Source organism: Coptis chinensis, chromosome 8 (genome assembly GCF_015680905.1).
Source record: "Coptis chinensis isolate HL-2020 chromosome 8, ASM1568090v1, whole genome shotgun sequence".
NCBI lineage: Eukaryota > Viridiplantae > Streptophyta > Magnoliopsida > Ranunculales > Ranunculaceae > Coptis > Coptis chinensis.
The window spans coordinates 87,200,470-87,213,954 of NC_141463.1; the positions used below are offsets into that span (position 1 = coordinate 87,200,470).

General features: G+C 38.1%; 1 long non-coding RNA gene across 1 annotated transcript; it reads left to right on the top strand.

Moving 5' to 3' along the window:
- The first annotated feature begins 1,800 nt into the window (after positions 1-1,800).
- Positions 1,801-8,223, top strand: LOC147483902 (uncharacterized). The gene is made up of 3 exons (XR_015206738.1): positions 1,801-1,966; positions 6,400-7,630; positions 7,762-8,223. It is a non-coding gene; the product is annotated as an uncharacterized LOC147483902 (long non-coding RNA).
- The last annotated feature ends 5,262 nt before the right edge of the window (positions 8,224-13,485 follow it).

Consider the following 13,485-nt stretch of genomic DNA (forward strand, 5'->3'; position numbering starts at 1 on the left):
AGACGGTTTCACAATATTTTTGCCTAGCTTTTCTCGGTAGTTGAGCTACTACCGCATACCATAATTATACATTTCATGAAAAATCGGGGACCCTCACAAAGATATTAGAGAGAAGATCATAATTAAGCAGAAACAAAATCTCTATCACGAAGTACCTTGGCGATGCCCATTAGATCCATGACCACCAATCATTGAGGAGAAAGCATTTTTAATGATCACCATAGAGTAACAACCTTTTGAAGCCACCACTTGATTTCGACTAACATTCTTTGAAGCAAAGAGTTGAAGTTGGTGATCCCAAGGTTGGTTCTTCATAATCTCCCCTATAGTCAAAAGATGACGTCGACAGAGAACTTGGAAGTCTTCTATGCGTCTTAGAATTCATGGAAGTAGAAGGTGATGAAGACATTGATGATGACCATGAACGGGATTTATATATAATAAAATTGTTTTTTTTTGTTCTTGATGAAGAATTGGGACTGTTTTGAAGAATTGGATTTTTTGTTGGTTTTGGGAGGGATCACGCAGAGATTGAGAGGGAGGCGAAAGGGATAGGATTAGTATATTTATGGTAATTTAAGTCTTAATTTATGACTAATAAATATTGGCGTAAATTCATATAGTGCGTGCATTTGGTTTTCAACCTTGAATTTACCGAAAACTCCTTTGTGAGTGTGTTATAACTTAGGGTATAAATGGAAATAAAAATCGAAATGACATAATAGTCCTTTTTAAAAGGCATTGAATATTTTATTTTAATATCTAATCAAGGATATTTAGTGGTAGATAAAGGTTGGTCTAATTTAAAAGGTCGGGTTAATTATAGTGTACTTTACTAATAGAGATCTCTATTAGTAAAATACACCATAATTAACCCGCATTTTAAATTAGACCCGACACTACTACCACCTAATACCCCTGATTAAATACAAAAAAAAATTATTCAATGTCTTTAAAAAAGGACTATTTCAAATCATTTAATTTTGTATTTCCATTTATACCCTTCAATCTACACACAGGACAAAGGAGTTTTATGTAAATTAAGGGCAAAACCAAATCCACGCATATATATTGACATGTCTGTTTTTTTCACTTAACTACCATTAATACCCACTTCAATTACCATTAATACCCACTTAACTATCATTAATCTTGAGTTCTTCCAACTTCCTTTTGTTTCCAAACACAAATCCGGATATCCTTGACACTCTGTTCCTCGGTTGGTTTCTTCCGCAATCGAGAGATAGTGATAATATCAAATATTCATTTTTAAGTTGTCGATTTCAGTCGGCGTTTCTATTTTACATAATTTGAAAGATCGGTGAAAAACAAGAGATAAGATAGAGAAAAAGCACCTCTTTGATCGCGGCGGCATTGCTTTGCTTGCTTCCACTTGAGCCGGTATAAGAGAATAAAGCGGTTGGCGGTTGGCTTTACCTTTTCCTTGGAGAGGAGACGGACATACTTTCTTTTAGCCGAGCTCGATCCGATAATTCCTGCTCATTTTCGGATCGATCTTGAAATGGCTCTTAACGAGACTGATCTAGCCCAATTTACTCATCGAGAGGCGGGATTTGTTGATTCGGTTTCAGAATATCCTGATTCCTTCTTTTCGAGAATGGGAATTGAAAGGTTAATTTTTATGTTGTTCCATTAAGTTCATTTCTGTTGAGAAGATATATAAATTTGTGAAATTATGCCTATACATATCCATTAACATGTGTAACCAAAGGAATTGATATTGTACTGCATGTGTTCCTGCAGCAATATTAACTTGTACCGAATTAGGTTTTCGATATCACTACATCAAGATTATGTTTGCCGTGGTTACGTTTGCTGCGAAGTTATTATATAAAACGGCGGAGTGGATAGTGTGTTGTTACAGTTTGTCGTCGTTTCTTTAACTAAATGGAGCTTACTTAACTTTGGAGGCAACAAATTTTTCACAAGCGCCGAGGAAGAGGAGGTAATTATAACTACTTTAAGTTCTACTGTTTACGTTGTACACTGTTGGTTGCAATGGTACAAGTGCCGAGAGCTAACTTACCTTATTGTTGAGTTTGGGATACCCTGGTGTCAGGGTCGGGAGCCTACTACTACCCTTATTGCTTCCAATATATGTTGAAGCAAATGCCAACTCCTAAATTTTTTGAGGCCTTTATCTACTACCAAGGCCTGAATTACAGTAGACTAGATGGATTCCTCACCACGAAGGGTACTTAACCTGATACATCTGCTTGGCTGGGTGTGAGGTCAAATGAATAATCAACTCAACTGGGAATCCTGAAACAAAATATGCTGACGAGCTGACCTGAAACAAAGGCGATTATGTTGCTCACATGCCCCACCGCAAACTAAATAGCAGAGGTGAGTTATTCGGTCGAAAGGCGCCGGGGATAAAGGTTAGGTGGACGTTTTGCACAAATGGTTTACCTAAGAATAGGGTACTATATGATACGGGCAGATTACCCTAACAACAAAATCAGGCACTCGTGATAGTTAGGCTAAGCTCGTGATAGTTAGTTTCGATTTCGCTTAGCAAGCCAGGGCACCGGAAGGGATTCCCACAACGAAGTATTATCCATTGGGTCAATCATATTCCCTTGGGTGCCTAGCCATCTGTGGAACACCTGGGAGCCAATGTTCAGAGCAAATAGATGCCACTGGTCCGAGCTTAGGGAAGCGTCCCCGGCATGGGTTACATACAGATCCAGTCGATTATATAAGATATAACATCCCCTGCATCAGTTCCTGGTCACGCTGCGACTAAAGAGTCATTGTGTGGTCAGTCCTTTACCATTGAAAGGCTGTACCAGCCCTTCTCCCGGGCTTTTAAGATTTTGAAGTCATCATGGATGGCACAAGTTGAGAATCTGATGGGGTGGCGTTGAAGGGGTCTCTTTTCAGAAAAATCCTTTTTGTGAAATAATAGGTTCTCCCCTCTTTAATTTTATCTCTATTAGCTGTAGTGGAGAAATCGCTGATCGAGAAAAGACACCCGCAAATAAGAGCCGAACAATCGCGGATGGATGCCTGCGCGAGAAAAAGCACCTTAAGCCACTTACATCCGCTAGAGGCGTAGGTATCCGATTAGGGCGTTGAGTGCTTCGGTAAAAAGCCTATCGGGTCGGTTTCTTTGATCCTTTGATCTTGGTCCTTTCCTCTATGAGTTTCTCTTCCACCAGGTGCAGTTACAACACTCTCTTGGACAGGCCAATGGCTCTCTGAGAATGCCCGTTGTTAATAAACATTAACATTATCTTGCTCATCCATATTGAGAAGTTTTTACATTTCAAAATCTTCATTTTTGTTATGTTCTGGAATGTTAAGTACCTCAACTGGCAAGTAAGTTTGATCAATCTTCCTCTCCTAGCAGAAACGTGAAGGTTGTGAGTTTCTTTGCCCGACAGGACTTTGGGCATTTGATTAGCAAAGGCCAGGTTAGGATTAAGCCCAAGAAGCCATTCGCGATCATGGCGCTTTCCTTTATTTTCTATTTAGTGTCGAGCAATTGTTTCTTTCTTTTTAAGGGTGTGGCTCATCAGTATACCTTGCCTGTCTCTAGGAGGCCTCCCTATCCCTAACCCAGGGAGTGGCACCTACCGTCTGAACTTTCAGACATACACATTTCTCTGGAATGGATATGGTCGCTTTGACCAATTTAATAGCGTTACAACTGGATAACATAAACAAAGCAATTGACTTTACGTTAGCAATATAACCTCATTTGGCGACCAAGAATCTTGAAAGGGATTCAAAAGTAGCTGTGTCCCCTCTTAATTGCATAGGACATTATGTTTCTAAAGCCTCAGAAAGTATATCTTGCGATAACTGGAAAAGTAGCTTAGCGCCAACATTGTTAGACTCTAACGCACCTTAAACATACTATACGCAGAAAACACATGGAACCATGCATACTGTGCTCCACCTACTGATATGACTTTGAGAATACTGTGCAAGGGCATCCGTGGCTTCCAAGCCCGCCATTCTCTCTCGCCAATTCCTCCAGTCAGGGCTAACAGGCACTACACTTACACCCGCCTTCTCAACGAGACTCCGTAGGCACCTAACCCGGGAATCCAGTTCAAACCATACAGAAAATAAAAAAAACAGGCAAAATTTACAATGACAAAGGAAGATCCAGACACGAGACCCTAGAAGGAGACAACCACAGTAAAAAAGAACTACTTAGTCCTTCTACAAAGGCATCTTCATAGTCCAAAGAGTGAATGAATCGTGATTGTCCATTCTTTTCATCTTTGACTTTCTTACAATTTTGTAGCGAACACACAAAATTTCATTTAACCAATTCAAGAATTTCATATATTGGAAACTACTGATTCGAGGATCTGCAACTATTTCGCTACTTTGGTAGGAATGTTAGTTTCGTTCTAGCATCGGTTGTTTAAAAGGAAATTAAGTTGGTGTTTTGGTTTTTTCTTTTTTTCCTTTGTTCAAAATACATCAGAAGATTTTCAAGTAACTTAGTTGTATAGCTGTAAGTTATTTCATATCTCAGTCATGAGAACTAAATTCTGCCGTTGAGGTCGTTCAGCATGCTCAATTATATATGCTTTTGATCTGCCCCGTTTTGTTACTGTAAATATAAATTGTTACTAGACTTATTAGTTTCTTGCATGTGGCTAGCACGGGGGTGTAGGATTCAGCCTTCATTTTGTTACTTGCTTCAACTTTAACCTTTCTTTGGATGATTTGGTGCAAGTCTACCTTTTCTTGATATCTCTTTTCTTTATTTTTTTTAAATATTCATTTTCAAGATTTATATATCTCTACGAAAGTATGTGCTAGCTTACTTGAAATTTCTCTTTACAAGCTTACATATGTAACTGCTTTGGGGCACATTGTAGAAAAGAAGATGGGGATTCATTTGGAGTGGGTATTTGTGTTTTGGCTCTCATAGAAATAGGAAGGCGAATTGGCCATTCTCGCCTTAGTCCCCTGAACTGCGGTGTCGAAATCTAGCTTTGGGGCTTCCACCGGAAATTCAGCCCATCCGCCTCTTGTTGTATTACCCTTCGGCTCCTCCCTCTTCCCCTGCTTCATTCCTTCATTGAAACCCCTTACGCTACCCGGACACCGGCCAGGATTCTTATCCTTCACTTCTCTATCTGCAAATGTCTATTCCCCGGTCCCAATTCCATCTTTGCCATTGGGCCTTATGCGCCACGAGACCCGTTAGTTTCTCCACCTGTTTTCTCAACCTTCACCATTGAACCATCCACGCTCCGTTTACTCCCCTCCAGAACCTTTGCATCGGACAACACCTTCGTCACCGAGGTGCCATTTGCTCGACTACTAACATCCTCATTTGGATGCAAGTTGCGAGAAATAGTGTAGCCAAATCGAAATTTCCACTGCTCACTATGAATTCCAGTCCTATTATCTGTATCCAGGAAGCCCAGTTGGCCACCTTATCACCCAGTTTAGTGATCTCTAATTCATGCACTTCTTCTCCTTTCCTGGATAATGAGTTCACTTCAGCCTGACATTTTTTTCTCGAGTTTCGTACTGGAGAACCTCCTAAGGTATTGATAAGATTGACTTCGCAATAACATGCATATAGTGACCAAAACACGCATACTTCAGAATGTGTGTATCCACCACATGTTACATCTTTTTCACTTTCCTGTTTTTCTGATAAGTAGATCTGCTGTACCTTTCACATGAAAGTGAATGAACCACCAACACTAATTGCTTGTAAGGTAAATTTCCAATTATTGGCGGTAATACGTACTTTTAAGGTTTGATTAGATAATATATCTTATGATTTATTTCTGTTGTAATTTGGCATACCAAACTTTACATTTGTACCAATTTTTAATTTGTTAATCAATTTGTTAACAAATATATCCATTCAATTTGTTAATCAAGTTTTGTTTTTTTTTTGTTTTTTTTTTATGGAATATAATTAGTGTACAAATCATGGAACGTTTTGATTAATTTTTAATGTATAGCATTAAACTATTTCTATAAGGAACTAGCATATGCAACAGGTAAACTTTCTGTTAATATGTATGTTCGTGTGTGTGTTCAATAGTTTTTTTTATCTTTATGTGGCAAGGTGTCAATAGCTTAATAGCATAGGCATTCATCATCATCCTAGGAATTTCGTTATCATAAATAATTTCTATCCTAGGAATTCACTTTGTGGTGTCATTAGTTTAATATTTTCATGTCGCTGTCAGCCCTCAGTAAGCATTATTTCCTTAGTCGTGCCTATAAAAGCGTTGCGTAGACAACAATGACCAATCTTTCTTTAGGTTTTTCTTTTGTTCTCCATAGTAAGCATTGCATGAAGTATAAATTTTGATAAGATAGCTTCATATGAAAATTTTGAAAATATATGCGAGGTATTGAAGAAATGTGTTTGGATAGCAGGCCGATCCAGAGCTGATTCAAGCTTTCCAAGCTGGTGCAACTGGAGGGTCTGAAAATGCTGGATTAACAGCCAACAAACCCTTTGGTACATCAATAATGGGGGAGAACCTGAATCGAGGTAGGGGTGTCGATGAACGGGCCGCATGTGCGACAACAGAGGTTAGGAAGAAAGCGGCAGCAAAGGGCCTTCATGTACGCCCACATTGTGTTCCAGTTCAAGCTGTGCCTCCACTCAAATTCTTAATATCATCAATTCTGGGGTAACCGCATAATCTCTGAGCAATGCAGAGTCAGAGGAACCTAAGAAAGAGACAGCTGGTCCTTCGGATAAGCAAGGTGATGTTAAAAAAAAATGGAGCTGCCACAGGTCGAGAAGATAAGGCTCATGCTGGATTGGGCACTGGCTTAGCTTCATTGGATTCGAATAAGCAGAAAACGAAATCGAAGTCAGCCCTCTCATTGAGCATACCACCAAAGCAACGCATCTACTGTTTAATCTTTTATACCAATGGATAGTTGCTTTGGATGCGCATGTGGTTTGAAGTGTGTTGGAATCCAAGTATGATAACTATGGTTTTTTTTTTCCCGTAAGTGGATTTTATCATATTGTTTGTTTCAATTGGAAATTTAAGCTTCTGTGGTGCATAGAAAAAATCATAACGATCAAGGTTGTTATGCTGTTTTTCAGTATATATGACAATACGGAGGATTAAGGTTACAACATCACTACTTTATCATGATTATAATAGTTACAAAGATTATGGTCTTCATTTCAAAACAGAGTAACCAATAACTGGAGAAAAGATTTTGTTCTTATCTGTATTACCAGATGAACTTTAAACACTACAAAAGTTTGACATCGCCCATTAAGGGTCCAAGCAACTGCAAGAATATATACTTTTTTTTTGGACAAGAGCAACTTGCGTTTAGATGACGAGCAATTTCCCAGCACGTGTGGCACATTCAGAAACGTCTTTTGCAGTGATGATATTCATTGCCGCACCTGTAACAATATAATTGCTGTTCTGTTCAACATGTCTTACCACGATAATTGTCATGCTGCAGTCCTGCGAAAATAGGAATAATGGAGTTGTCCGGCTCTGTGAAAGAAGTGATCAATATGAGTATATTGGAGAATTTTTGTCTATACAGGCAAAGCTTCACCGATTTGAAGTTTATGATCGATATTCCTTCAATTGGAAGGCACATGCCACTCAGTACATAAAAGAAGGTTAATATTTAAGAAACATGGTCTGGACCATATATGTCGATAGTTAATAGTTACTTCAATAAATCTTTCTTACTTCTCAAGTTCCCTTTCTTTCTAAACTATCTTTTTAAGGTACTAATAGTTTATTACAGGTTTCGAACCATGGGATTGACGTCGAACTGATGGAGAAGGTGAAAAGATTAGTGAACATGCATTATGAAGAGTACATGAAGGAAAGCTTCTATGGTTCAGATATTGTCAAGGGCTTGCAAAGTAAAGAAGCTATTAGGGAAAAAGATTGGGAAAGCAGCTTCTTCATCTGGCATCAACCAGCCTCTAATCTCGACGAGTTCACCAATTTCTCAGAAGACCTGTGCTGAGTTCATAAAAAAAACTGCAGTGTTCTATTTCAGCATCTAAGAACATAACAAACACTTGAATTAGTGGAAAACCTTAGTCTGTATATAATTCAGCAGAAAAACTACATTTGTTGGTACGCAAACTAGAAGATTGAAGTTCAGTATGAGGACAGCCTTTACCACCTATTTTGTAACATCACAGCACTGATCCTGTGACCCTAAATATCTGACTAATAAACTTCCATTGGTTCTTGCCAATCTCTTTCCTTAAAAAAACTGATCATATGACTACATGAGTGTCAAAAAGATCCAATAATTGAAGTAATTCTTGAGAAACACATCCTTGAAAAAGGTTCTCGCGCGTCTCACTAAACTATGCAGTTCCCTCATCTTGACAAGCATAGCCACCTAGGACAATCAGTACAGATCCCTTCAGGTTCAGGACTTCGATTTAGGTAGGAAGTTCAATCCAGGAGACATTATTCCTACTGAATGGGCATGTTAGGCAGTTAGTATAATCTGTTGATAAGATTACCGCAATCATTTACACTGACAGAGTATTCTTTTGTCGTCGGATTTAAGGTATAACTCCAGTAAAGGAGTAAAGGGTTCTGGTTTTTTTCCCAAGATACCTAAAATTACTAATACCCTGCATCTATCCTTTGCATAAAAAAAGCATGCAAGAACTTCTAATTGATTAAAGCCTTGCAGCAAAGCAATGGACGTGTACAATAACCAGGTATACAAGTTAGCAGAGAAACTTTCAGAGCTCATGAAACTTTCAAACTCTGGATCTTTATTTCCACCGTATACTGATAACATTGATATATATATATTAAACTTTTTACAGTCTTCTACAAAAGTGAGTCAGTCTGCGCGGTAAGCTTGAAAGCAATGTTCGAATCTGCCTCACAACTTATGGTTTCAGCTCACTGGTGCTAGCTTAGCCAGGTATTCCACTAATCCTTTCTTCGTCATTAAAGTGTTTTCTTTAACCAAAATAGAAAAGAAAATCCTTTTTGTTGAAATTTTAACCATGTGGTCATTCCAGAGTCTATTTTTATTTCAATTCTATTAGATATTGGCGTGTCTAATTCAATTTTAACGCCAAATATAATTGTTTCTAAGTATTGTTATTTGTGGTCTACTCGATCTTTTCTTTGATAAATAGTTTTCGCAGACTTATCGATATATAATATGCATGGTGTGTTTGTCGTAATATAATGTCTTGGAGCTTATATGTATCTGTCGTCCATCCTTTGAGTACGTGGAGCTTTAGAGATTCACTCGACTATCTACTTTATATTCCACTCTTCTAGAAAGGCCTATATACATATAGAAAGCACCACGTGCACCATTCAGAATGCATGAGAAATTTCAAACACTAGATAAGAATGTTAATCTTAGAATTTTTTTTGTTGTTTTGGGGAATATGCAATTGTCGAGTTGGGCAAAGACTGCATAAATATTTTTGGTGTAAAGTGTCAGTGGAGTGTTGAGTTAAAACTGCCATTGTGCACCATTCAGCTTTGTCTTCCCCTGCTCTGTTGAAATTGAGATTAATTCTCATGCATATATCCCGGCCTTTTATTTTACGTACTATAGTGACATGAATTATATTGGTCTGTGCCAACTGTTATCAATGTGTAGGCTCTTAGATAATCTTTGTCCAGTGTGATTCTCTCATTTTTTTAAATTCTAGCTTTCGTTTGAAAGATCAGTTCTCTTTGTGATTGTAATCGAAGAAAATATTAATTGTTTAGGTTGTTTACCTTATACTTATTATGGGTCCAAGTTATGAATTTTTTTTTTAACAGAGTTCTATACATTACCTCAAATTTGTATTGCTAAATTGTGGCGTACTTCATCCAACGTTGCAGATCCATTTTCTGTTGCAAAAAGGTCCAAAGGAACAGAAAAAGTAAGTATACAAGCATGCTTGGCTGAGTCCCTGAAAGTAAATACTGAAGAGTTAAAGCAACATTCTGTGGAAAGCAATGTAATTGTTCACCAGCCAGTGCATGTGACCCAAGAACTTAAAAACCTTACAGGGCACAGAAGTAATGCGCATCAACAAAGACAAGTTAAAGCAGACAAGTTCGATCAGGCAAATGGAATTTCCAGTCAAGAGAACGTAAGTGTAGTTCACAAATGTGTGCAGTGCATGCACCATTTAATAATCGACAAAGATCACCACCATCATCAGCATACATATTGCCCAAGGCACCGAAAGATCGTCATTCTATTGCACGCCAACAACGAATGCTGAGGACTTGTGAACGAAGAAAACAACGTTATGCTGCAAAGTTCCCGTGGATGGCTAATGTACAAATGAGGCAGATGTATGAGGCCCATCAGTGGTGGCTGTGGCATGTCATGAATGCCCATAATATCACCGAGCAGCAATGGTCATTGTATATGTCTTATCTGGAGAAGGAGCAAAGTTGGGGTGATTCACAACAAAGAAGAGCACAAAAAATTGAGGAAAGGGCTTCAAAGAAAGTGCATACACAGTTCACCAGTATCGAGCCCATGGAACAAAGCAGATTTGAGGAAAAGCCTCACGGTCCAGATGTGAGCACAGGAGCAGCAAAAGACCCGGTACAGATTGAAATTATTCAAATCTCCCGGCATTCAACCATGGATGAAGTTTGTGAAGGTGAACTCCGCAAACATTGGCATATGGTCAAGTAACATGCAAAATAAAGAAGCAAAGAAAGCTTTGTTTTGCCAATATTTTGTCTCAACTCCTTCCGTGGTTTTCGTTTCTTCTTCCCAACTTTTCCATTGTTTGTTAGTATTTGTGTTGCTCTTTGGCTGCTTCTCCATTATGATGTCTGCTTATTATTAGTTTCAGACCAAAATGTGGAGCTACAACATGATAGACAAGTGACAATCAATGTGGAAGAAGAGAAAAGTACAATTGTAGAAGGACGCATGCGGTTCACTCAGTTAAAACGTGAAGCTAGATTGAAAAAAAATCATTGACTAGAGAGGGAAAACGAGAAGAATTTACGTAGCCCAAGGAATAAAGGTAAATGATGGTGGGCGCATCGTGTGGATTCTTGAGCCCTCAGAAAAATGCAACTTATACTTTGTTTTCCCTTAACCGTATACTTCAGAGTTTGATGTGGACTAACTTTTAAAATATATATATTTTTAATTATTTAGAGTGCCTAGACCCTCAAATATTCTTCACTGTTTGATTTCTGAATATCATACTGCAAATCTGTGGCTTGAGATCAATAAATATTGACGTAGTCAATTGTTATGTGGTGTAGGAGATAAATCCATGAGAAGTTGAGGGAATTCTGCCCCAGGTTTATGAATTTTGTACCAGTTTCTCACAATTCCATGCATTGTGAGAGTGTAAACAAAACAATCTCTGCGACATCTATCAATTAAGAGAACATGAAGAGAAGGGATAGTTGTTGATTCATCTTATATGAAACTCTTCTTACTAATCACTCAGGCCTCTGGTATCTGTTGCTGTTTTGAATGTTTTCATGGTGTCTAATCTGAAACTATTGGAAACAAATTTCAAATCTTAGGTTCTTCCATGTCGATTTCAAAGCAAGATTAAAAAATGAAATTCTCTTTATTGTTTTAACCCATACATCTTCTACTGCAGATTTTGCAAACTCTTTCGGTTCAGGGCATGACTTCGTTAGGGGGTGGTAGTGGAATGGGAGGTGACGGAGGAAGTAGCAGTGGGGTTTCAAGAGCAATGGTGAAGGACAGGTCATTAAATATGCAACTTATTATGTGGGGTGCTTCAAATAGTGAGGCACACGAGGTTGTGGATGTGGACTTCTGCAAAAATGACACTCAAAATGCTCTCACTGGTGAAACAAGTAAAGTCCATACTGAGGAGTTGGAGGAGAGTGACAACGAGATTTTTGGAAATAGTAATGCGAGCAGAAATTCCCAGAAGCTAAGGCAAAGGAAAGTGCGTATGTTTAATGACAACTTAAAAAACGCTCCTCCGGCTCTGTCCGGCCAATCTTATGGTTTCAAAGAAGATAACAACATCAATATGACCGAGGTAGAGGCTGAGCAATCAAGTGATGAAAGTAATATACAATCAAGTGATGGAACTGATGTATCACTTGGTATTGATCCCAATCTTAGTCCCACCAGGCAGGTGGCTAAGAAAAATAAAAATGTCATTCCCGATGAAGACGACTTCTTGCAAATGAGTTTCCAAAAGGCTATACCTGAGAATCTGGGTCAATGCTGCCGCCAGCCAGATCAACAAAGTCGCTTCTCATAAAAAGAAAGGCAAAATGCCTCGCGGTCGTTGATGTGGAATCTGCCTTGATGCCTTCGCAAGGGTATCATTGTTTGAGTCGTGTTCAAACTGGAGATGAAAGTGTACCAGTTCAATGTACTAGACCTCAATTGGTTTCTCTTGCACCAACAAAAGATGCGTCTATTGGAAGAGGTTTCCCTTCTGCTATTAAAACTCACATGGAGAGACAACATAACGGGGAGAACTTATTGAAAACAACAACGCATTTGTGAACTCTCAGTCTGAAGTCCCCCCCATCGGTGGGAGAGAGTTGGCACACCTCAACTGGAGAGTGGGGCCTCTGCGCTACATGACCAACCACAGGTATGAACATTTCTTCAGGTACTCAACAGTAAAACTCATTCATACTTGAATCTGTACGTACCTTGCTTTATGCCTTTCTATAATGTTTTTTATTTACTATACTTCATCTAAAACAATTAGCATGCTGTGAATTGAGAGTTTCTGAAGCTTCATATTGTCACAACACGTGAGTAGAATCAGGTTTTCCGTTTAATTAGGTGATAGAAAGATGATCTTCCAATTTCCATTGAATAATTCATGGTCTAATTATTGTGAGTTCAAGACACAACACACGTACGTACTAACATACACTCTCCTATAAAAAAAAATTGTGTGCTTTCTCTCAAAATTTGCTGCTTCCAAAAACCCCAATTTGAAAATTAATAAAAAATGGCGTAGTAAAATTATGTTTACACTTTTCGGCAAGTTTACTTTAACATCGCGTGCATAGCACGTGCATCTTGCTAGTATAACTAATGTATATGTCAATATATGACTATTTTGTAACTATATATATTTTGTAATATATATAGTTACACTATATAATAGCCGGGTATTTAGGAACCCCTCTCCACTGTGAGTAGGCAATTTGTAATCTCCATAGTTGTTCAATTTCGAAACACCTCCCCTCACAAAAATTAGAACAAACCCCCTATTTATTAATAATTTAGAAAAATCTCCCTAATATCACTTAAATTATATAATTATCTCCAATTTCCCTAGCTAATATTAGAACAAGCTCTCTTTTATTAATAATTTAGAAAAACCATTCTAATGTCACTTAAATAATATAATTATTCCCTTTTAAAAAAAATAGATGAGCCTTTCCTACATAATTACAATTACCAGTTACAATTAGAATCTAAAAAAATCATGTTAATTATCGAACTCGAGGGATGGGTTTCAAGACTTTAAGACTTTAG